A 25,015-nucleotide genomic window follows, 5' to 3' on the forward strand; every position below is an offset into this window, starting at 1 on the left:
TAGCAATAAAAATGATAATTTTAAAAATGGTATCTGTTGAGCACTTACTGTGTGCCAAGCACTGTACTGAGTGCTGGAGTTGATAGAATGACAACCCATTGGTTACAGTCTCACTCAACCAATGGGGTGAGCCCCATGTAGGACAGGGACTGAGTCCAACCTGATTAACTGGTATCTCTCCCAGCAGTTGATTCATTCAGTCATATTTGTTGAGTGCTTACTTTGCTCAGAGCACTTTACTGAGCACTTGAGAAGGTATAAGAGCAGTGCTTGGCACATAGTAAATGCTTCACAAATACCATAATTATTACACAGTCCCTGTCTCTCATGGGGCTCACAGAGTAAGGGAGGGTAAGAAAGGGCATTTATCTCCTGGCTAAGGAGGAAACCCCTAAAACAGTCCTATTAAATTCCCTCCTCCCTTTCCTCCTCTCACCCTCCGCACCCCTTTGGAGGAGGTCCTTGTGTCACCGTCAACAGATTTTGCACATAAATATACCTTTTCTGGTGGATGAAGCTTCCCAATTCTCCATAAGTGCTTTACGACCAGTTACTTCAGTTCTGTTAGTTGAGCCACATAGTGTGACTTTTTCTCGTTGACTTTCAGAATACGTCGTTGTTGCGGCTTAAAATTAATCCCAAAATGTAGGTTTATCAAACCTTTTGTTGTTGCGGTGGCTGGTTGATTACAGATGTACATCAGTTTTTTCAGTCTTTTTAAGGGGCCAATCACTATGGTAACCATATTACAGAAAATGGCTTTGTCTCCTTAAAATACCCTTCAGGAAAAGGTCATCTGGTATTAACATTTTCTGACTAAAAGTAGCAATGTTAAGCAGCATCAAGAATATATCACCCTGCACAGAACTCTAATGTGGGTTTCTTTTTCCCCCGAACATTTCACCAAACTATCAAACTATCGAAACATTTCACCAAAAATATTGAGGCTACAAAGGGTTTCAGTATTACAACACCATGTTCATATTGGGAAATAAAGCAAGATTTATTCAGCTTCCTCTAATTAGGCTATTAACAGAAAGGTTTATTGAGGTCCTCGGGCCGTCACGGTTACATCCGGCCATTTTCTCCCTTCCTTCCTCAGGAACTCAGTGCCTCTTGGGAAGCAGCATGGTCTAGTGGAAGGAGCCCGGGTCTGGGTGTCAGAGGACCTGGGTTCTAATCCCGGATCCGACACTTATCTGCTGTGCGATCTTGGACAGATCACTTCTCTTGTGCCTCAGTTCCCTCAAAGTGGCAAGAACACGGGCTTGGGAGTCAGAAGTTGTAGGTTCTAATCCCAACTCCGCCACTTATCAGCTGTGAGACTTTAGGCAACTCATTTAAATTCTCTGTGCCTCAGTTACCTCATCTGTAAAATGGGGATTAAGACTGTGAGCCCCAGGTGGAACAACCTGGTTACCGTATATCTATTCCAGTAACAGTGCTTGGCACATATTAAGCGCTTAACAAATACCTTTAAGAAAAAAAAAGAAAAAGTTGGACCATGTCCTTGTCCCACGTGGGGCTTACAGTCTTAATCCCCATTTTACAAATGAGATCTCTTAGGCCCATAGAAGTGAAGTGACACACCCAAGGTCACGCAGCAGACAAGTGGAGGAGTTAGGATTAGAAACCCAGGTCCTTCTGACTCCCAGGCCTGTGCTCTATCCACTAGACCATGCCACTTCCTGGAAGGGAAGCTACTCTCTTTCTTCCTGGATCTTGTTGACCGTGAGCGCATCACAGGCAGGGAATGTGGCTGTCATATTGTTATATCGTATTCTCCCAAGCACTTAGTACAGTGCTCTGCACACAGTAAGCACTCAATAAACACGACTTGACTGACTGACGTGGGTGATATGCCAGCCTTTCCCCTGTCCGGGGAAGATGGTTAATCCAGTCTCCGCCAAACGGAAACACTAATGTATCACCTTCAAATTCGCCTTCTTTGGAGAGGAGGGGAGGAAGAGAGAAGGGAGGAGGAGGGGAGAAGAGAAGAGTGGGAAATTGAAAACCAGTCGAGGAAGTCAAACCGCCGATAGCAAGTTATGCCTATGACATTCTGACATCGTCTCTGAGGAGAGAAGGCGAGGGAGAGAGTGAAAGACTAAGAGGATGTTCATTAATTGGGAAGCCAACTGAGATCTAAGGCAGCTGAGGCGAAGACTGTCCCTTTTTCTCTGCACAATGGCGTTGGTTGAAGGTTGTATATAAGGTGGCCTTATTAAAGTGACAAGGCAATTTAATTCTTTTGTGCCCAATGATTCTACTTCATTGATTTACAATGGGAAGGATATAATTTTGCTAGTGTTGGCAAAAAGCTCAAATGTCAGGCTTTTCAAATTGCCATACTTGCCTTGTTCAGGATGAATAATGAATAAGTCACCTTTTGTCTACAGTTAAATATTCTTGAATAAATACAAAGGACATAAAAGACATAAATGATTGCCTGATTTATATTTAAAATAAAGATCAACATTGTGATAAACGGTGGAAAATGCCTGGTGGAAGCAGTGACTCGGCTGACAATTACATCAGCAATTAGAGATCGGTTCAGGGGCGTAGCGTTGCGGGTTGTGCCCACAGAGAATCTAGGGTAAATAGCAACATCAGCTTTTCTGGGAAACGGTAGAGCAATGAGCTGGACTGAGGTCGTTGTCGAATTCATTAATGCTATTTATTGAGTGCTTACTGTGTGCAGAGTGGTATTCTCAGCACTTGGAAGAGCACAGCAGAGTTGGTAGACCCGTTCCCTGCTCACGGTGAGCTTACGGTCTAGAGGGGGATACAGACATTAATATAAATAAATAATTTACAGATACGAACATAAGTGCTGTGAGCTTGAGAGTGACAAAGACCAAATGCAGAATTGCCCAAGTGCATAGATGATGCAGAAGGGAATGGGAGTTGGCTTAATCGGGGAAGGCTTCTCAGAGGAGATATGACCCAGTGCTGAGTTCAGTGCCTGGCACATAGTAAATGCTTAGCAATTATTATTATAATTATACAACTTTACCAGGTTGAATAAAGTTCTTTTCCCACATGGGCTCGCAAGCTAAATTGAAGGGAGGAGGATTTAATCCCCATTTTTTAGTTAAGGTAACTGAGGCCCAGAGAAGTGAAGTGACCTGCCCAAGATCACTCAGCAAGCAGTTGAAAGAGCAGCATTAGAGCCCAAGTACTCTGACTCCCAGGCATATGCCCTTCCCATTAGGCCATGCTGCTTCTAGTCCTGAAGTACTGGACACCCAGTCTTTTAGTATTGTCTGGGTCTTGAGGTAAGGGCCCAGGGAACATTCAAAATAGGCTTCTCATAATAATAATGATAATTGTGGTATTCGTTATAGAGCTAACCATGTGCCAGACAATGTTCTAAGTGCTGGGGGAGATATAGGGTGATTGGGTTGGAGAGAGTACCTGTCCCACATGGGGCTCACAGTCTTAGTCCTTAGATGAGGTAACTGAGGCACAGAGAAGTGAAGTGACTTGCCCAACATCGCACAGCAGACAAGTGGTAGAGCTGGAATTAGAACCCAGTTCTTTCTGACTCCCAGGCCCATGCTGTAGCCACTAGGCCCCACTTGCTTCCTCTGTCCTTCATTGTAGAGCTTGCCACTTCTGGAGCCTTCAATGGTGTCAGTCAATCAGTCAGTCAATCAGTCGATCAATGATTGGACCACTTAGGACCACTGTCATCCCTGCAGTTTTGGAGGCAAATTGCATCTGGCCCTCACTACCATGACAACTCTGAGCTTCCAATGGAAGCAATCTATCCTTTGCATACTGTACTGAATACTTGGGAGAGAGAGAACAGTAGACTAAAGGAAAATAAACTAGATATTAATCCTACCTCCAAGGCGTTTATAATCCACAGTGTGCAGAGCACGGTACCAAGCCCTTGGCAGAGTGTAGTAGAATCATTAGACAAGATCCCTGCTCTCAGGGAGCTTATAGTCTAGTGTAACCTTCACCAGGGGATCAGGGAGAAGTTGTAATGCTCTTCATCATTTACCATCTCCCAAGAACAATTTACTGTTTGCTCTCATTAATGAAGATGCTTTGCTTTTTGACTTAACTTCTATATTCCTTCATTTGAATAGGTTCATTTTAATGATCTGCTCTATACTGTGTGCTGAGACCAGGATCCATATTTGCTTACCTCAAATCGTGACCCACAGAATCTTTAAAATGCCTTTGATAATGAGAATATCATCTTCCTCCGTATCTCTGGAATCTAGGCAGCAGAAGTTTTCAGATCAAATAGTGCAGATTATTTTGTTGGGCTTTTAAACAGAGGCAGAAGTGAACTTGAAGTAATACATTGGGTGTTTGCTGTTATTAAATGTTCAGCCAGTCTTTTTTTTTTTGAAACCATATACTATTCAAGATCTAATGGCTATGGATACAAGGTGCTAACCTATTGCAAAAAGGCAACAGTGGAATGGTTATCCCCTTTGAAGGGCTAGAAAAAATAAAAAAGTATTGGTTGGAATGCATTTGTACAGATATCCGGCAGGCTGCATATATTTTTTTAAAACGTGGTAGTGTTAAGTGAAAAAACAGCCTTTAACGCACAACCCATTCTAACCAATCAACCCATCCCGTGGTTCTCTCTGCTCTTTCATAATAATTGTGGTAGGTAAGTAGGGCGAATTCAGTGGAGAGATAGGAGAGTATCAATCAATCAATCGTATTTATTGAGCACTTACTGCGTGCAGAGGGCTGTACTACGCACTTGGGAGAGTACAATATGACGGAGTTGGTAGACGTGTTTCCTGCCGTTGGTGAGGAGGTTAATCCAGGGAAGACTTCCTGAAGGAGATGTAATTTTAGAAGGACTTTGAGGTTAGGGAGAGGGCAGTCTGCTGGAAGTGAAAGGGGAGGAAGTTCTAGGAAGAAGGACAGACTGAGCAAGGAGTCCGTATCCCCAAATTCTTGTCCACCTGCGCCATTTTGAAAAGAAAACCCGTCTTTTGCCACAAAAGCAGAAATTCTCCTTCCCTCTTCCAGGCAGCTGTCCAGGACAATTGGAATAGCTTCCAGTCTGCAAAATGGAGGTGAGATTATTCTGTCTACCGAGTTTCAATAACCCTGACTGGGGCCATTGTTTGATGCGCTCTCCCATCTGCTGCGGGTTTCTGCTTCATCCCATTGATTTCTCATCCCACCTCCCAAGTCCGACTCTCTCTCCATCCTCGCGGCCAACACTCTTGCCAGAATCCCCCGCCTCGGCCACCGGCTTCTCATCGCTTCCGCTCACCAATTCCAGAGGTTGTGGCTCCTTTCAGCCTTCCTTCCCTCGGGACCCCCTCATAACGCCACCTGGCTCTCTGATTCTTTGACCTCCCTCCCATCTCCCCTCCCTCTCCTTCGGGCTGGGATATGTGTTTTCCCTTTCTATGGAATCCAGTGGCAGTTTTGAAGAGGAGTCAAGGCAGAAACCCCGGAATTCCCTGAGGCCTGAAAGCAGCATAACTTTCCAGTTCCCGTTTCTGTGTGGAGTTGGGACACGGGCTCTCGGCTCATGGCTCATGGAGGCCACTCTGCACCTCTGACATCAGTCTGTCAGTCAGTCATACTTATTGAGCATTTATTGTGTGCAGAGCACTGTACCAAGCACTTGGGAGAGTACAAGCCCCAGTGCAAAACGCAGACACCATGGAGCGCTTCCCTCCTAGACGGGAGTTGGAGCCCAATGGGAACTCCTGGTGTAGAACGTCGTCCATTTCAGGCTGTGGGAAAGCGCCCATATTAGTCAGGTGATCAGCCCTGGGACGTGTGGCCTGCAGTCAGCTGGGGAGCAGGAGGACAGCAACGGGTAGGGAGCCCTGTTGTCTCCGGCTGTGGGAGTAATTGGGGGATTTCAGCTTCTCTGAGGGGCATGAGCTCTTGGGAGGGACTTGTCATTGGCAGGAAGGGGGCTCGGGAGGACCACCACGAAGGCCCATTCAGTGCCCTGGGGACAAACTCGAGAATTGGCCTTCAGAGCTCACTCTGGGAATGCTGGGAGGCGGGTATGGGCTGGAGGAAAACTAATCCGCAGGGAGGGACGTTCAGGCTGCTTCTGTGAGGAGCAGCGGCGGCGGACCTGGAGGCACAGTGCTTGCTGGAGAGTTGTGGGAGACCTGTCACCTCTAGCTCTCTCTCCCCAAAGGGAGGAAGCTGAAAAACGGCTTCATAAGCGACAGGACCTAATGGAAAGAGCACCGGTCTGGCTTCTACTCCTGGATCTGACACTTGCCTGCTATGTGACCTTGGGCAAACCACTTAACTTCCCTCTACCTCAGTTTCTTCATCTGTAAAATGAGGATTCAGTGCCTGTTCTCCTTCCTACTTAGACTGGAAGCGCCATCTGAGACAAGGATGTATCCAACCTGATGACCTGTGTCTACCCCAGTGCTGGGCAAACAGTAAGTGTTTAACAAATATTATTATTATTACTATCCTTTTATTTCACTAGAGATGATGGGAAAGGAATCAACTATTGTATAACAATAACAACAACAACGGTAATGATTATCATGATATTTCTTAAGTACTTCCTGCATATCAAATACCGAAGCAGATAAAAGTTTATCAGGTCGGACACAGTCCCTGACCCACATGGGGTTCATTCTCTAAGAAGAAGGGAGAACAGGGATTTCATCCCTATTTTATAGATGAGGAAGCTTTGGCATAGAGAAGTGAAGTGACTTGCCCAAGATCACCCAGCAGGCAAGTGGCAGAATCAGGATTAGAACTCAGGTCTCCTGACTCCCAGGCCCCCGCTTATATCTCTAAGCCACGCTGTTTCTCCATTGATTTTTTGATTGATTGATTGATTGACAACTGAGTGGAAGAGAAGCAATTTTGCCTAGTGGGTAGAGTTTGGGCCTGGGAGTCAGAAGGACCTGGGTTCCAATCCCAGCTCTGCCACTTGTCTGCTGTGTGACTTTGGGCAAGTCATGTCACTTCTCTGTGCCTCATTTCTCTCATCTGTAAAATGAGGATTAAGACTGTGAGCCCCATGTGGGACATGGACTGTGTCCAAACTGATTACTTTGTATCGGCTCTAGCACTTAGAACAGTGCCTGGTTCATAGTAAATGCCAAACAAGTGCCATTAAAAAATAATAAAGAAGAAGTGTCCTACTAAAAGGGATCAGGAGTTGAGGGGCTGTTTCTTAGTCCTGTGTCATGGGCATTGAACCCCTTCAGCTGAATAATGCTGAATATTCTTTCTTTACATTTTACAAATCTGATGGAGTCCTTCACAGGTTTTGGACTCGGATTGGACTCCGTAGAATTCCACCTTATCCAAGACAGAAAAGCCTTCCTTTTTCGGTTCACTAGCGTGTCATTTCACCTGTCCTGTCTCTACTCTGAGCAAATAATTGTGCTCAGATTGTCTGGGCTACCACGGAATGACTCCTAGCAGCTTTGTCACCCTACGTATTTTTGCTCTGCTGTCAGGAGATTTCTCCAGGAACCTCAATATAATCCTGGAGCCGTTTTTCCGACCATTCAGATGGGTAGATTTCATCTCTTCTCTCTAGATTGTAAACCCCTTTAGGGCAGGAATTGTGTCTACCAACTCTACCGTATTGTACTATCCCAAGCGCTTAATTCAGTGCTCTGCATACGGTTTAGTGCTCAATAAATACCATTCATCGATCTGTAGAGTTGGACGCTTCCAGGTATTAGGGTCTTGAGTTGGGTCGAACATCCAGGGGGTTTTGCTCTCTGCTCTAGGGAACAGTTAAAAATATCAGTTGTCTTTGCATCTTCCTAGGAGAGAAATGGACTCTTTCATCAGGGTAATGTACTTTTTAAGAACTGGTCGGAATCATTCAGATTAAGTGCAAGAAGAAATCGATAGCAGAATTATATTTTTTAAAAAACATCCCGCTCTCCTCCCTGTTAGGTATTTCTGTTTTAATATGTTGAACTTAGAGAAAAATGAAATTCTCTTTTCTCTGCTATAATGTACTTAATGGGCCGAACACAGAAGAATAGAAGTATAGACCAGGATCTCCTTTGTGATTCTCTGAACCTTTGCTATTTGCCTCCTTTCGGAGGATTCTTTCATTCTCTGAACTCTTCTTTTTCTAAAAAAAAAAAAAGCGCCCACCAAAACCCACCCATCAAATGTGACTCCATGAAATATAAATTCTCTCCACCTCAGTATCAGCCAGCACTCAACAGGGCATAAAGTATAGGCGATACATAGAAAACCATGTTTTAAACCTAATTTCAAAATCCAAGAAGGAAAAATTCTGTAGTCCTGTCTCACATTCAAGCAAAAGGCAACACCAAAAAGCTTCCACTTCCTGTATTCGGCTGAGACTTAGGATGACGTGTTAGGTTTCTCATCCTGGTAAGTTGTTAGGAAAACCTGCTACCTCTCATTGCATTGGGAGCAGTTGAACTGGTCCCATCAGTGAATGTAACTTGATTTTCTTTTGCGCACCATTCATTGGGTCTCCAGAATTATTGCCATAGATTTTTTGCAAATTGCTCAGGGACTGCTCAGACAGTTTGACTCTGTTCAGCTGAAATCCAGTTTCCCAGCCCTTTCTTAGAAACTGAATTTCTTTTTTCTGTTAGTCTCCAAGACACTTTTCACAATGCACATCTCCTCCAAGCAATCACTTACCTCAGTCCTCCTTTGAACCAACCTTTCTATTTTTTTGTTGCTTTAGAATATTCCTCCCACTGACAGCTCGTCTTTCTTTACATTGTGAAGTGACTTTGTATAAGCTGCTGCCGTTTAACTCTCACTAAAGGTTTTGCTTTCCCATTTAAAAACCTTCAGCAACATTTATTTCTTGGCTTTGATTTGGTTTCTCGGCAGTTCTTCTGGTACTTTCTACTTCTGGAGTGGGGTGGGGTGAGGTGGGATCTAAATTGGAGGGAGGAGGATTGAATCCCTGTTCTACAGATGCAGAGACTGTCACAGAGAGGCCAAGTGATTTGCCCAAAGTCACACAGCAAGTAATTGGCAGAGCCCAGAGAAGAACCCAGGTCCTCTGCCTCCCAGGCCCGTGCTCTTTCCACTACGACATGCTGCTGCCCCATCTTAGAGCTACCAACTCTGTTATGTTGAACTCTCTCAAGCGCTTAGTATAGTGTTCTGCACACTGTAGGTGCTCAGTAAACACACTTTTTTATGGTATTTGTTAAGAGCGTACTATGTGCCAGGGACTGTTCTAAACGCTGGGGTAGAATCAGGTTGGACACAGTCCATGTCCCACAAAGGGCTCACATTCCTAGTCTTCATTTTACAGATGAGGTAATTGAGGCACAGAGAAGTGAAGTGACTTGCCCAAGGTCACACGACAAACAACTAGCGGATCGGGTTTAGAACCCAGGTCCTTCTGACTCCCAGGATTGTGGTCTATTCACTAGGCCATACTACGTGATTGATCGACTGATTGATTGCCCTGCCTGCGGGTCTCATGCTTTTCCTGAGGATTAGCATGATGAGCTGGGTTTGATCCTATTTCTTAAGGTCAATCATATTTATTGAGCACTTACTGCATGCAGAGCACTGTACTAAGCACTTGCAAGAGTACAATATAACAATAGGACAGAGTTGGTAGACGCATTCCCTGCTCACAGCAAGCTTACGGCTTAGAGGAGGAGACAGGCATGAATGTAAATTAGTAAATTCCAGTTATGGACAAAAGCACTGTGGGGCTAGTAAGGCGGGGGTGAGTAAAGGGAGCAAATCAGGGTGAGGCAGAAGGGAATGGGAGAAGAGGAAATGAGGGTTTAGTCAGGGGAGGCCTCTTGGAAGTGATGTGCCTTCAGTAAGGCTTTGAAAGTGGAGAGAGTAATTGTCTCTCTAATATGAAGAGGCCAGAAGCGGGACATGGTTGAGCGGTCAGTGAAGAGAAAGATGAGATTGAGTGTGAGTAAATTGGCATTAGAGGACCGAAGTGTGCTGACTCGGTTGTAGTAGGACCGACAGGATTTAGTGACAGATTGAATATGTAGGTTGAGTGACAGAGAGGAGTCAACGATAACATCATGGTTATGGGTTTGTGGGGCAGGAAGGATCGTGGTGCTGTCTACGGTGATGGGAGAGTCGGGGAGTTGTGTTTTGGATATGTTAAGTTTGAGGTGCCGGTAGGACTTGCAAGTAGAGATGTCATGAAACTGCAGAGAGGAGGGAGATAGGGGCCGGAGATGTAGATTTGGGAATCATCTGCATAGAGGTGAGAGTTGAAGCCGAGGGAGCGAATGAGTTCTCCAAGCGAGTGGGTGTAGATGGAGAATAGAAGGGGACCCAGAACTGAACTTTGAGGGACCCCCACAGTTAGGGGGTGGGAGGAAGAGGAGGAGCCCATGAAAGGGAGTGAGAATAAGTGGCCAGAGAGATAGCAGGAGAACCAGGAGAGGACAGTGTCAGTGAAACTGAGGTTAGATAATGTTTTCAGGAGATTGGGGTGGTCGAGGAGGATTAGGATGGAGTAGAGGCCTTTGGATTTGGCAAGAAAGAGAACATTTTGTGACCTTTGAGAGGACAGTTTCTGTAGAATGAAGGGGGTGGAAGCCAGACTGGAGGGGGTTGAAGAGAGATTTGGAGAGGAACTTGAGTTAGCAGATGTAGACAACTCACTCAAGGAGTCTGGAGAGGAGTGGTAGGCGGGAGATGGGGCGGTAACTGGTTAGAACCATGAGGTCGAACCTGGAGAATTTGGGGCAGGTGAAATACAAATTGCTGGACTTCTACTCTTGCTTCTTTAAATATGCACCCCACAGGAGAATCAACACAAGTTCAGTTTTGGATTTGAGCCATATTGAGACCTGCTTCCGAGGAGAGTTTGGGGCACTGGAGATATGAGAACTTATTTATAATGGAATTTTGTAAGCACTTCCTAAGTGCCAGGCACTATACTAATTGTTGGGGTAGATGCCAGATAATCGGAATGGACACAGTTCACGTCCCACGTGAGGCTCACAGTCTTAGTCCCCATTTTACAGATGAGGTAACTGAGGCAAAGAGAAGTTAAGTGACTTGGCCAAGCTCACACGGCAGACAAGTAGCAGGGCCGGGATTAGAACCCATCTCCTTTGACTCCTAGGCCCATGCTCTAATCCACTAGGCCATGTTACTTGTTGCTAGGTGACACTGCTTTTGTCTTTGGGGAATTGACAATGGCAATTCTCAGCTAATGATAAAATAATGGTGGTATTCATTTAGTGCTTATTACATGCCAAATACTGTACTAAGCACTGGGGTAGATACAAGATCATCAGGTTAGACACGGTTCCCGTCCTAAAATGGGCTCACAGTCAAAGAGGGAGGGAGAACTGCAGAAAATGGGGGAGAAATTATGTGACCTAGTGCATAAAGCATGGGCCGGAGACTCAGAGGATCTGGGTTCTAATCCTAGCTCTGCCACCTGTTTGTTGTGTGACTTTGGGGAAGTCACTTCACTTCTCGGTGCCTCAGTTCCCTCATCTGTAAAATGGGGATTAAGACTGTGAGCCCCACGTGGGACAACCAGATTCCCCTGTGTCTACCCCAGCGCTTAGAACAGTGCTCGGCACATAGTAAGCGCTTAACAAATACCAACATTATTATTATTATTCTCTGTGCCTCAGTTACTTGATCTGTAAAATGGGGATTTAGACTGAGCCCCACATGGGACGGGGGCTGTGTCCAACCTGATTAACTTGTATCTAGGCCAGTGCTCAGTACAGTGCCTGGCACATAATTAGTGTTAAATACCATAAAAACCCCTAAATAAACAGGTATTGAACCCTTACTTTACAGAAGAGGAAACTGAAGGTTAGAGAAGTTAAATGACTTGTCCAAGGTCACCTAGAAGAAAAAGAAGTTCATTTTGCAATTTAAAAGTGCCTAGTGGCCAGGTTCAGTATCTCATTTGACACTGTCATGGCCACAAGAGCACTCTTTGGGGAATTTTGTGTTTTCTCAGGCTATTAGGCTGCATTTGGAGGGGATTGCAAATGGATTTCTGAAACATTATTATTATTACTATTACTCTTTCTACTATTATTGTAGTGGTATTTGTTAAGCTCTTTCTGTGTATTAAGTAATGTCTTAAGTGTTGGGGTAGAAGCAAGTCAGTCAGTTCAGACACAGTCCTGTCCCACATGGAGTTCACAGTCTAAGTAGAAGGGAGAACAGGCATTGAAAATCCATTTAAAGATGAGGAAATTAAAGTGCAGATAAGTTCGATGGCTTGCCCAAGGTCACACAGCAGACAGCTGACAGTGCCAGTCTTTGACTTCCAGGCCCGTGCTTTGTTCACTAGGCCACATTGTTTCCCAGGAGACATTCAGACAAGATCATCTAGATCTCAATATAGTCCTTATAGCCCTCTCTCCCACTAGATTGTTAGCCCCTGAGTGCAGGGCTCATGTCTACCTTCTGCATTATACTCTCCCTGGTTCTTAATACAGCACTATGCATGGGGTAACCGTTCAATAAATACCATTGACTGATTGATCCCAAAGAGATCTAGAGAGACAAGAAGTGCTGACATGGTAGTTAGGAGGATAGAATTAGTCAGGGAAGATGTTAACCAGGGAAGACTTCTTGAAGGTGGTGCCATTTCAGAAAGGCTTTGAAGATGGGGAAATGCCAGAAGAAGGGCATGAGTAAGAGTTTGGAGACAGGAAGGATGAAAACAGGGCACAGAAGATAAGTTTACTTGAGACTTGAGAGGAACAAAAAATGTAAATTGGGATGTTGTGGAAGAAGAGTGGATAATTAAGAAGAGAACTGACTGAGTGTCTTAAAAGCTGGAGTTCTGCGTAATGTGGAAATGAGCGGGTAACACTATAAGGTTTTCGAGGAGTGGGCAGACGTTTTCAGACAAATGATCTGTGTGTGGACTGAAGAGATACTGGAGGCAGGAAGACCAGTGAGGAGACGAAAGGGAGTAGTCAGCTGGGATATAAAATGATATTTGGGTTGCAAATAGTTGGAGATAAACCTTTAAAGACAACATTTTAAAAAGTGATCACTGCTGAGCACTTTGATTCACATTAAGTTAGATCAGATTACATTTAAGCAAATCAAAACTTGGGTCACAACAGTTAAAATATCTCTCTATTTTAACCACCTATGCTGAACGCTACAAGAAGCAGCATGGCCTCGTGGAGAGAGCACAGACCTGGAAGTTAGAAGGACCTGGGTTCTAATAACAGCTCCACCACTTGTCTGCTGTATGACCTTGGAAAAGTCACTTCATTTATCTAAGCCTCATTGACTTCATCTGCAAAGTGGGGATTAAGACTGTGAACCCCACAAGGTACAGGGACTATGTCCACCTTGATTAAGTTGTATCTACCTCTGTGCTTAGTACAGTGCCTGGCACATACTGAACACAACTGATACTGCAAAAAAACCCACGTTTCCCCTGAGATAAATTCCTGGCATGGGAAAGAACAGCAAGTCACGTCCTTAAATGATTACTCATTTGTCTTTATTCCTTTCTATTCCCTTTGCTATTGATTCTTTTATCTTGCACAACTCTCTCTGCCTGTGGCTTTGTTGTGTAGAATAGTTTTTTTTTCTGTCTTGTCTTTTCCCACCTAGAGCATGAGCCCCTTGTGGTACAAGGACCATGACAATAATGATTCTTGTATTTGTTAAGCACTTACTAACTGCCAAGCACTGCGGTACGCACTGGGGTAGATACAGTGCAGTCAGATCAGTCGCATTCTCTGCTCCACATGGAATTCACAATCCAAGAGAGAGAGAGAACAGGTATTTAATCCCTAGTTTATAGAAGAGGAAATGAGCACAGAGAAGTTAAGTGACCTGCCCAGGCTCGCACAGCAATCAATTGGGGGAGCCAGAATTAGAATCTGAATCAGTGTCCTTACCCAGTGCTTGGTACAGTGCTCAGCACAAAGCAAGCTCTCAGTAAATACTTCTACTACCAGACAAAAACTGAACCACACTGAATGAAAATGTTGGGCAAGTGGTTCAAGTAGAAGAAAATTCGTAATTAATCTTGACTCATGACAGATCTGGACTCAACATTTTATTGCATTTGTAACTACCCAAGCAATCAATCAATGAAGCAATCCTATTTATTGAGCACCTACTGTGGAAGGGGGAAACTAGGGAAGCTGCATGCCTGTTGGTTAGAGCCTGAGCCTGTGAATCAGAGGACCAGGGTTTAATCCTGGCTTTGCGGCGCATCTGCTGTGTGATCTTGGGTAAGTCACTTGACTTTTATGGTCCTCAGTGACCTCATCTGCAAAGTGGGGATAAAGACTGTAAGTCCTGTGTGGGACATCATGGACTGTGTCCAACCTGATTAACTTGTATCTATCCCAGCGCTTAGTACAGTGCCTGGCAAATAGCAAGTACTTAAATACCATAGGAAAAGACAGCTAACTCATAAAGACTACGAAAACATCTTTCTACTGATGCGACTTTTATCTTTTAAAAATAAATAAGAACTGGTCCAAGCAGAGCACACACATTATTTCTAAATTGTAATTTTGCCAGACAAGTGTTCAATTAGAGAAATTACCCCTTGTTAATAAATAGTTTGGAACGTGGCAGTCAGCTATGGAGTCTGGACTTGCCTGGGGGTCTGAAGGTAGCAGGTCTTTGCCTGAACTGAGCTAGAACCCCGCTTTGGGGGTCAGTTGCTCTGATTTGCAGAATTCAAGGAAGCTTTTCCAGAGCGACTTTATGCAACAGAACACTGTCACACAAATGAAGAAACCCAGTACACACCAGCACGTGCCAGTCTCACCAAAACATTCCCTTTTCCCCACAGCAAACATTAAAAATAGTAATAATAATTATGGTATTTATTAAGCACTTACTATGTCCAGCGTGGCTCAGTGGAAAGAGCCTGGGCTTGGGAGTCAGAGGTCATGGATTTGTATCTCGGCTCTGCCACTTCTCAGCTCTGTGACTGTGAGCAAGTCACTTCACTTCTCTGTGCTTCAGTTACCTCATCTGTAAAATGGGGATTAGGACTGTGAGCCTCATGTGGGACAACCTGATTACCCTGTATCTACCCCAGCACTTAGAACAGTGCTCTGCACATAGTAAGCGATTAACAAATACCAACATCATTATTATTACTATGTGTGAGGCACTGTACTGAGCACTGGGGTGGATACAAGCATTTGGGTTGGATGCAGTCCCTGTCCCACGTGGGGCTCAGAGTCTCAGTCCCTATTTTACAGATGAGGTAATGGAGTCATAGAGAATTGAAGTGGTTTGCCCAAGGTCACACAGCAGACAAGTGGCGTTGGATTAGAACCCATGACCTTCTGCCTTCTAGGCCCTGCTCCATCCTCTATGCCATGCTGCTTCTCATTTCTCTCATCACCTCGCCCCTTACTCAGTTCATCATCTCTTGAGGAAAAGCCAACAAGAGCAATGAGAAAGAAGCATCCTATTGTTGTGGTTGCCATTTCCCCACCCTGAAACTAGGAGGATGAAAAAAATGATCATCGAGGGACAAAACTTTCCAAACCCCGAACCCTAAATTTACCTCTGAACCAGACCAGGTTCTCTGAATTTCAGCTGGGAGCCAAGTTAAAACCCCCTATAATGTCAGATCCGTCACCGTGGTGGGGTGAACGATATCACTCTAATTCCTGGGTGAACTTTCTGCCTGGATGGGTGTTTTTGGAGTGTGCCGGGGTGACAGTCAACCTCTACATTCATTTTTATGATAATTCAGAGTAAATTGTGGTGCAATAAACTCTTCAAGCCTGTCTTTCCCGTGAAAGCCACGAATCAATCAGTCGCAGGCTTTTTTGGGGGGCTTTTCAATGTATAGTGATCATTTAGATTTGACATGCATTGTGAGACCTTAGCTTGGCTTCTCTCTATGGTCTGTCATTAATTCCAGCCTTTACTATTCTGAAGTACAGTGAAGGATGACTGAGAAATCATTGCCACTCTTCAGCTCTGTTATTGTACAAAATAGCAGCGCAATAATTTTTTGTCAATGTTTTACTCTAAAAGCTTTCTACGTCAGTTTTGAAAAGGAAGCAATAAAGCCCATTCAATGGTATGAATAAAAATCCTTTGAGGCTTCAGGCACAGGGCTTCTTTTCTTCAGCTGGTAATCAAATTGGAGCTAAAATGAAATTGAGTTTTCTTATGAAAATAGCCTTTGTTGCTGGGAAGGCTGGTAATTCATAAACAATAACCTGCTCTTTTGTGTGGATAATAATATATTCATGTTCTTTCAATAGGGTAAAAGCCAGACCTAGTGCATTATGGTACAGTAAAAATAGCAGAAGGAGCTTGCTGGAATAATCTTGAAGAAGAAATGTAGCATTTGGTGAGTTGCGCTTTCAGCTTCCATCTGAAACTGTACTTTGCTTTTATTTGCGAGCCGGTTTTAGTTGTTGGTTTGTTGCTGGCATACAATATTTGGTTAATTGTGGATGATCTCAAGCTGTGCTCATCACTATTGCTGCTGCCAGCTGCTGGAAAAAGAGGCAGCTCTCCAGGATGTTCAGTCTTCACAGGGAAGCCTCTCAGCGCTGATTATCGGCTGAAGAGTTCCCTGCTCTCCAGCTCTGTGTACAGTCCAGGCACCGGACTGCTACAGAACACACGGAGGTAGGCTTTGAACCCTCTCTTTAAGTGTAGGTAAGGCTGGAAAGAAAAAAAAAGGCAGTGATCTTTAGTTCCAACTGGGAGTGCTGGAAGATGAACTTGGTGGGGAATGGCTGAAAAGTGCAGTAGGGTAGGAATATGGGGCTATGGGGCTGGATTGGACTTCCTTTGAAATCATACTTGGGGCAGCTCCAGGTTGGGGTGAAATATCTGAACCACGAGCTTCTAGAAGGAAGGCTGTGGAGTCTGGGGTCTGGTTTCTCCCTCTGAATCCCTCTGACCTTAAAGGTCAGCCCCTGGGAGGGTGAGGGGGAAGGGGAGAGAGCGGGTTTTTTGGTTTTGGATGGAACTGGCAGTTGGAGGCGCTATTCGTTGTCCCGATCCGCGACGGGCTGGCATGGGGTTCTCTCTGGGGGGAGATCTGTGGGCATTTAACTTAGCCCCGAAAGTTCACGGAGCTGTGGAAGGAGAAGGTTGGAACGTTTCCAGGACCGAGGGAGTTTGCCACAGGCAGCACACAGCCTCTGTTTCGAGAGCCGGTTAAAAGCCGACCCTTATTCCCTCTCTCAACTTGGGAGAAAGTTAGACTTGAATGGCTGCGGAGTGGTGGGGAACCACGGCCTCGGATCTTGCTCCGGGCCGGGATTCGGGGCCTGGAACCTAGCCCAAGGGGGCTGATTTTGGTCCGGGAGCCCAGTTGCGATGGTGTTTAACGAGAGAACCTTATGGCACAAGAGCACCCCAGGTGAGGGCTGCAAAATGTTTGCCATCCTCAGAAGGGGATGAAACGAAGAACTCGTCTGCCTCCATGTTGGGATTCTTGGAAAGGAATAGCTGCTTTTTCAAGTTTTATTTTCGGCCCTCCGGATGGTCGGGGATCTAAAAGGGGGAAAGGTGAAGGAGAGCTTGTCTTAAAACATGGCGGAATATATAAGTGGAAGAAGGGTGAGTGTTATAACATAGGTCAGAGTGACAGCATTCTTGGTGGATTTTGCATGGTTTGGTAAGATTAGCAGTTTTCCAGTACTGGGAGTTTCTCTCTGGGTCACCATATCTGGAGGGGGCAGCAGTATAATGGGAATTTCTTTTTCCCTTTGATTTAGGTTTCCCCAGATGCCATTCTCCTTAGGCTGAATATAGGATGGAGAGATTGAAATGCGGCCATGTGTTTGATTTAACTCCTAAACTTTGACAGTCTTTCCGAAGACTTAAATCCAGAAATGTAGCGAACATACAACGTGGAAAGGGAATTTAGGAGAGGACTAACCCCAGTATTAATTTACAAATAAACACTGGGGAAATCTGTGCCAGGTTAAATGGTGGCAACCAGGTAATGACTTTTGTGCTGTTTTCCCATTTTCACAATGAAATTATGCGCCTCATAAAAGGAACTTTTAAAGGCACCCTGGAAGCTGACAGTCATAGTAATATATGTTATTATCCAATTAGTATATACAAGTGTATGTTTTTATGCCTCACTTAACATACCTCCGTGTGTTTTCGAGTCTTACGAATATTACTTCCATTGAAGTCTTTTTAAATTAGTATTCTAATTGTATATATTTTACTCTGTTGTAGTTAGTATTCTGTGCTTTTCAATAACCTGAGTACCTCCATAAACCCCTGAATTGAGCCTATTTCATGTTCGTTTCTAAAATCCAGGATCCATTTTACTTTGATTGTACTTTGTCAAATAAGAATAATACCCTAATACCCCCTTTACATTCTCCCCACTGACATCCAGAGTAGCTTTATTCTTGTTCTAAAGTTGAATTGATATGAAAGAGCAGATTGTTAATTGTCAAAGAATTAGTTTTCATTGTGTGGTACTGGGACTAAGATGACAAGTTCACATAATATTTTTCATCTCGGAAGGCTGGTGACGAAAGATTGGTGCATTTCAGTTAGAAACAATGCACACTGCCGTTGTGAAAACACATAACCGTCTTTATTGCTGGGGTTATAAAGCGGTATGCTCTTTAGATTAAGTTAACTTCGGAATCTACGCCTGGTTGTGTTTGATCAAGTATGAATGTTCATGGGTTTGCAGAGCTAGTGTAACCGGTAAGAGAAATCTGTAGCTCTGATAGAGTAGTTGTGAACCATGGAAAGCAGAGGAATAAAGGAATTCCTATTGGCCATACTGGAAATTCACAAGTCCGAGGGGGATACATTGAATCAGCAGGGAAAAGGGCTTAGTAACCACAGTCTCGGGGAAGGTAGGCAAATGTCTTCTCCTTCTTTTCCACATGACATTTAATGAGGATGAAAGGAAAGGAAAGTTAGTTTCTGTCTGCTTTCTCGGATGTGGTTTTAAGAATGCAACCAACTGTGGTCTTTCACTTAGGCCTTCCTGATGGTAATGAAATGCTTTTACGAATGGAGATTACGCTTGGAGGTAGCAAGCGTGCTGAGACACACGTTGATAGTTACACGTGTCCGAGAACACTTCCTTCTAACTCCAAAAACAGTGTCGAGGCTGTTAAGATTTTAGTCTGGTAATAGGCAACTCACTCCAATACTTATGGCCCGGCGGGGTCGAAGGGCACCATCCTTGTTGGAGAGGCTCCTCCACTAGTCCGCTGCGTGACCTTGGGCAAGTCACTTCCCTTCTCCCTGCCTCAGTTCCCTCATCTGTAAAATGGGGATTGAGACTGTGAGCCCCACGTGGGACAGGGACTGTGTCCAACCCGATTTGCTTGTGTCCACCCTGGCGCATAGTAGAGTGCTTGGCACATAGTGAGCGCTTAACAAATACCACCATTATTGTTATTAGTAATAATAATTCCCGCCCTACAGCCAGAGCCCTAGCAATGCCTAGGGACTCCGGAATTGGGTGCCGCCATTTTCTTCTACAGACCCAACAGGAATTTAGCATCCATTCCCTTCCCCTACTCCAAAGGGAAAAAAGTTCCCCAATTTCCATGCTTTCCCTCATGCCAGTCCGCGATGGATTTCCAGATAGCCTTCTGCGATGACGGGAGAGCCCTACTCTGCCACCCTCAGTTAGAAACTTGAACTAACAGAGAGACACCCTCTCTTTCCTTTAGCCATTTGCTTCCTTTTCGACTGAGTTCAAGTAGAACAAGTCTGGCCTAACTCTTAAAGATTCATTTTCAATCCCAACTCTCAATCAACCAACAATCAGTGGCATTGATTGAGCACTTACTATGTGCAGAACACTGTGCTAAGCGCTTGGGAGAGTACAAGAGAATTAGAGACTCATTTCCTACCCGTAAAGAGCTCTCTCAAGGGGGTGAGCCGAAGACTAGAAAATGGTGGGGTTCACTGAACAACTCAGGTGCTTGATTCAAATTGAATGGACTGCACAAAATAACGTCAAGAAATATGATGAAGTGCTTTTTGGGGGGCTGTAAATTTATAATTCATAATAATAATTTCCCGCAATGTGATACAGATTTAGTTTCTCCTGTTGAATTTTCACCACAAAATTAAGGGGCTAATGTTGGCAGGGGGTGGGGTGCGGGGGAGAGAAAAAGGAGGAAAGAAAAAAAAAGAAGAGAATCTCTGCAGAGAAGAAATATTGGTAGATCCCAGTAGGGTTGCATTACTCTCTTGGATGAACTGACCTTTCAAATTAGAAAGTAAATAAGGAGAATTAAGGTTAAAATAAATGTAAATGAAGATGAGATATCTTTCATTATGTATTTTTACAGCATCTGCTAACTCACATTAACTTCATTTAAGCCTTTTCATCCTTGATTTTCAAGTGGTTTGGGGTCACTTTGGTTGAATTAGATTTCCATGAAGCAAACAGCAATGAATCCACTATGATTGGTAGAAATGAAGATACCTCCAATCATTTATTCTTATTTGTAAGGAGTTTGGATAGCAGAATAGAACTAATCATTTTTTAAATCGTATTTATTAAGTGCTTACTGTGTGCCAGGCACTGTACTAAGTGCTGGGGTAGATAGAAGATAATCAGGTTGGACATGGTCCTTGCCCCAAATGAAGCTCACAGTCTTAACCCTCAATTTATAGATGAGGTAACTGAGGTACAGAGAAGTTAAGTGACTTGCCCAAGGTCACACAGCAGACATGTGGCGAAGTCAGGATCAGAATCTAGGTCCTTCTGACTCCCAGGGCCATGCTCTTTTCATTTGGCCACACCGCTTCTCTTTTTTCATGTCAGGGGAAAACATAGAATAATAAATGAAAACACGGCTGTTTCTAGTGATAATGACCAATATGACAAAATTGCAACATACATTATCAATCAGTGGTATTTATTGAGCCCTTATTGTGTTCAGGGCACTGTACTCAATGCTTGTGAGATTACTTAAGCCAAGAATTATCTACAGAAAATTGCATTATGGAGTTCCCATCTTGGGGGTCAGAAAGATCTGGGCTCTAATCTTGGCTCTGCTGCTTGTCTGCTGTGTGACCTTGGGCAAATCACTTCATTTCTCTGGGCCTCAGTGACCTCCTCTGGAAAATGGGGTTTAAGACTATGAGCCCCATGTGGGAAAGGGACTGTGTCCAACCTGATTAGCTTGCATCTACCCCAGTGCTTAGAACAGTGTTTGACACACAGAAAGAGCTTAACAAATACCGTCATTATTAGTTTACTCTTCCAGTCCTGCCTTCAGTGACCTCTGAAGGTCACCTAGAGAAGCAGCGTGGCTCAGTGGAAAGAGCACGGGCTTTGGAGTCGGAGTTCGTGGGTTCGAATCCCGGCTCGGCCACTTGTCAGCTGTGTGACTTTGGGCAAGTCACTTAACTTCTCTGTGTCTCAGTTACCTCATCTGTAAAATGGGGATTAAGACTGTGAACCCCACGTGGGACAACCTGATTCCCCTGTGTCTACCCCAGCGCTTAGAACAGTGCTCGGCACATAGTAAGCGCTTAACAAATACCAACATTTTTTTTTCTCCTTTTGAAAACCGCAGATTTAGGTTAAATGCTTTTCTTCTATTCAATGCAAACTGTGTTGCCCAAGCTAAAGATGAGTACAGAGCCTGCCCTTGCTTTGATGTTTTCCATAAAAGCTGATGTTTGCAAAATGATATTTCAAATGACTCAGGTTTAAAGCTCTAAAGGCCATGCTTGATTACCAGAAACTGGCCCCGTTTTTGCACCTAGGGGCTTTGCTTGAGGTAAATGGTAAGAAAAGTGTTTAGGCTAAAACTACCCCCAAATTAGCCCACCCTAACTACCCTTCATACTCCAGATATAATTTAAGCAGGGAGAAATACATTATCATACAGCACTCAATACAGTGCTCTGCACACAGTAAGTGCTCAATAAATACCCCTGATTGATTGATTCTAGTGAAGTCTCAACCAGGAGCTGATCAGAAGGTCAAAACATAACCGAGCACTGGATTCTAAAAATTAATTTCCTCATGGAACCTTCCCTGAGGAAAATTTGGTACCTCCCCTGAGAACATTGCAGAGGCTTCAGGGAAGTATCATAAAACCAGCCCTTTTGCACTGTGGTATTGTAGTTTAGCCCTTCTGCTTTCTTCCCGCATTTCCCCTATTTTGAAAGGGTTTTAAAGCCCAGTGCTTAGGCTGTGACCTATTGTGTAGCATCACCTTACTCCTTGCCCCACAAAACCATTTTAGTATCGTCTCATCTCCATCATCCCTCATCTTTTCCTCTGAAGTTCTCATTATCCGGTCTCTACCACCTGCTTCGACTACTGGTTGCCATTAGCAACTGTCCCTTGGTCCCACATCCACTTGGCTGAGATTGGCCTTTGACACATCTCTCTCCTCCCTTCTCTCCTTCTCCACCATCTGTGTGGATGTTTCTGATGTCCCTCCAGTTGCCCATTGCTCCCCACTCCCTAACTCGGCAGATTTCCCATTCCATTCACCAACTTGGGCACACTCTGGATCTCCTCTTCGGTAATCATCGTGCCATTTCAAACCTCACCAACTTTGAAATGCCGCTCTCCAACCCCCACACTGGAACTTGCTTTCTCCCTGCAAAACTGTCTTCTCTCCACATGGAGCGTCAAATCTCAGATTCATGCCGTACTGGACTTCCTGCTCAACTTCCCCTCACACAGATCCACACCCTCAATTTCACCCTCTCCATCCAACCCACCCCCCCCTTTCCCTGTTGTCCCCTTTTCAATCAAACGATCAACCAATTGATTGTATTTACTGAGTGCATACTGCATGCAGAGCCTGTACTAAGTGCTTGGGAGAATACAGTGCAACAGAGTTGGTAGACATATTCCCCGCCACCAATGAGCTTAGGTCTTTTTCGATCTCACACCACCAGCCCCCAGACTTGGGCCACCTCCACAATGCACTTTATCCACTTCTCACTGTGACAGGAGAGATGTTGAGGAAAATCCAGGCTCCAAGCCAACTGGTCTCATTTCCAATTCAACCTTACCTGCTAAAACTCTGTCTTCTTAGCAACACTACTTATCCCCTACTACATTAGCCACCTCACTGACCTTCCTGACTCCAGTCTCTGCATTCATACTTCATTTATTAGTAAGTCAATCGTATTTATTGAGCTTTTACTGTCTGAAGAGCACTGTACTAAGTGCCTGGGAGAGTACACAGTAATGTAACAGACACATTCCCTGCCCACAAGGAGCTTACAGTGTAGAGGGGGAGACAAACAATATAAATAAATAAATGACAGATATGCACATATGTGCCATGGGGCTGGGAGTGGGGATGAATAAAGGGAGCAAGTCAGGGCAACGCAGAAGGGAGTGGGAGAAGAGGAAAGGGCTTAGTCAGGGAAGGGAACATGTGTACCAACTCTGATATATTGTACTCTCCCAGGTGCTTCTTGATACAGTGCATGGTACACAGTAAGCGCTCCAATGATGGATCCTTTGATAATCCCTTTTCTTATTCTGTCAGTAGGGAAGGTTTGCTTTAAGATGCTGCATTTAAGGTGCAGGGGGGAGTCCTCTGCTCTCTCTTTCCAGCGGCCATTGAGCAAAATCACCAGGGACCTCTGCCGACCACCCTCTTCTCCACCCACTCCTCACTCCCAATGTGCCTTGCACCCGAGGGGCCGTGGGGAATTTAAGCAGCAGCAGCTGAGGCTTCTACAATCTCCACAACATTGGGAAGCTTGGGTTGTGATGGGGCAGTGGATGATCTGGGGGGGGGCAGTGCCCTGAGGCCCCTCCCCAGTCCCACTACATCAATGGATTTGCTGGACTCTGAGCTTTGTCTTTCGTGTTGCTTTATATTTATATTCTTTCATCTTTTCCACCTTGTCTGTTGCCAAACCCTTCCCCCCCGTAACCTTAAATTGTGAGCTCCTGAAGAGTCAGTCACCGTAATCTCAATTTCACTTGTTTATTTTTCCCCAGCACTTAGTACATTATTCTGCACACACTGAGCACTTTTTAAAAACGGTGTTTGTTAAGCGCTTACTGTGTACCAGTCCCCGCACTAAGCGCCGATAAGATACTAGCGAATCAGGTTGGACACAGTCCACGTTCTGCTTGGGGCTTACAGTCTTAATCCCATTTTACCGATGAGGAGATCGAGGCACAGACAAATGAAGTGACTTGCCCAAGTTACATAGCAGAGAAGTGGCAGGGCAGGGATTAGAACCCAGGTCCTTTTGACTCCCAGGCCCGAGCTCTATCCACTAGGCCACGGTGTTTCACTTAGTAAATACTACCACTATTACTTCTTCTACTATTAGCACTATTTCTGGCTGTTTCAAAAATTAACCCCCTATCGTCAAGAAAGGGAAACCGATTGCTATTAGTAAAAAGCGAAGGAACATGGCCCATTTGTTTGTATCCACCCCAGGGCTTAGTACGGTGCCTGGCACATAGTAAGAGCTTAATAAACACCATTATTATTATTATTATTATCATTAGTGGCAAGAGCTTGGGCCTGAGAGTCAGAGGACCTAGGTTTTAATCCTGACTCCACCATTTGCTTGCTGTGTGAGTTTGGGCAAATCGCTTACCTGCTCTTTCCTTGGTTTCCTCATCTGTATAGTAGATATTAAATCCTACTTAGACTCTGAGCTGAAACAGGAACCATGTCCAGCCTGGTTATTTTGTATCTGCCCCAATGCATAGCACATAGTACGTGCTTAATAAATACCATTACTATTATATCAATCATTAGAAAACCTAAGGCAGTACAGCCCCTATGAAAGGACAGCGATATCTATTTATTTCTCTATATGTATCCACACAGTCTTTCTCCATTCTGGTTACTTTTCATTCCCAAGTACACAATCTTGAGCTTTTCCTTGTTTTCCCGGGGTCATTTTTCTCTATTTGTCCAAGTCACTTTAACTCCTATTGCTATCTTCTACAATATTAAGATACTCCCAGACCTGTGCTCTATCCTTTAAGCCATGCTGCTTCACTGATGGATGGATTGATGGATGTGTTTGTAGTGCACTATACATTTTCCATAGAAGCATACTTCTCTTCCCAAAGTTCTGTAGTCCATATAAGATGGAATTG

Source organism: Ornithorhynchus anatinus, chromosome 20 (genome assembly GCF_004115215.2).
Source record: "Ornithorhynchus anatinus isolate Pmale09 chromosome 20, mOrnAna1.pri.v4, whole genome shotgun sequence".
Lineage (NCBI taxonomy): Eukaryota > Metazoa > Chordata > Mammalia > Monotremata > Ornithorhynchidae > Ornithorhynchus > Ornithorhynchus anatinus.